At 40.5% G+C, this 1,455-nt stretch overlaps 1 pseudogene; it reads left to right on the top strand.

Moving 5' to 3' along the window:
- The first annotated feature begins 355 nt into the window (after positions 1 to 355).
- On the top strand, positions 356 to 1,227 carry LOC124985704 (spliceosome-associated protein CWC15 homolog; annotated as a pseudogene).
- Positions 1,228 to 1,455: the final 228 nt, after the last annotated feature.

The raw sequence follows: 1,455 nt of genomic DNA, 5'->3' as shown, positions 1-1,455 counted from the left end.
CTGAATTGTGAAGTTCTGTAAAAACTATGAGTTTACTCCATTTCCGCCAGTCTGCCACTTCATTTTTCACTGGATTAAAAAAAAAAATGTATGCCAGGAGCAGAGGATTCTGGGGGCCAAGAGTGGCAAGGGTTTCTGTGTGATCTCTGGAGGTTGTGCATTGGACCTGAGCTGAAGTGAGCTACAGGAGGACAGCACCTTTTCTTTCTTATGCAGGTGGGACAGGAAAGGAAAGCCAGGGTCAGAGTAGGTGGCAAGTGGAGGAGCTCCAGAGCTGTGGGCAGGGTGGGTGCCTGTGGAGCTCTCCAAGTGCCATGGAGAAAACAGCAAGAAAGGAGCTTTGCCTATAGCTTAAATGGGCTCAGGTCCTCCCACCGACAAATCCCATACCAGAGCAAATACAGAGTTCCTCATGACAGTCCAAGTGCACACTCCCAGAATACCAAATCATGAGATGTGCAGGACTCAGAGGTATCCTGCAGCAGAAAACCCTGTTTCTCCCTCTCTGGACAAAGCCTTTACCCTTTATGTAAATCAAGAGAGAGCATAAAAGATGACACAGTAGCCAGGCTGACTTTTGAACCTGCAAGAGGTGGAAGAGGAAAAGGAGAAGGTGATTTGAGCCAACTCTCAAAACAATAATCAAGCAGAGATCTTCCCTCTCATATGAAGATAAAATATAGACTACTCAGGATACCCCTAAAGAGGTCCCTAACCTGACTTCAGGAGGGAGTTGGAAGAAAAGAGAGCTGCTTCAAGGAAAAAAAATAGGGATTGTCCAACCTTAGAACATACAAAATCCTGTTCAGTGTCAAAGAAGCCTCCATAGATCAGATTCCTGTGGCCAACCTTGATGCAGATGATCCTTTAACAGATGAGGAAGAGGAAGATTTTGAAGAGGAGAGTGATGATGATGACACTGCAGTTCTTGCAGAACTGGAAAAAATTAAAAAGGAAAGGGCAGAAGAGAATGCCAGGAAGGAACAAGAACAAAAACCTAAACAGAAAATTCATACGGAGGACATTCTGAGTAGAAACCCTCTTCCTAATCTCACTGGCCCATCCCAGCCTCGGGCCAACTTCAAAGTTAAAAGAAGGTGGGCTGATGATATTGTGTTCAAGAACTGCACAAAAGGTGAAGATAATCAAAAGAAAGACAAAAGGTTGGTAAATGATACCCTGCCATCCGAATTTCACAAAAAGATCATGGAAAAATATATTAAGTAGTACAGTATTATGTGCTTAATTAAAACTGTAAAATGTTAAAAAAAGTATGCCCAACAAAATTTTACCTTTAAACTCAGTATTAAGTGTTAATATTTAGGTGGGATTTGATCAACTGTACATTCATATTCAATGAAACAATATTATTATCATTAATAATACTAAAAGAAAAACTTCTTCAAATTACAAACTAATAGAAAATATATAAATGTATATAAACATTTTGTTGCA

This window comes from Sciurus carolinensis, chromosome 5 (assembly GCF_902686445.1).
Source record: "Sciurus carolinensis chromosome 5, mSciCar1.2, whole genome shotgun sequence".
NCBI lineage: Eukaryota > Metazoa > Chordata > Mammalia > Rodentia > Sciuridae > Sciurus > Sciurus carolinensis.
The sequence above is the reverse complement of the archived record's forward strand: the minus strand, read 5'-3'. Positions and strand labels throughout refer to the sequence as shown.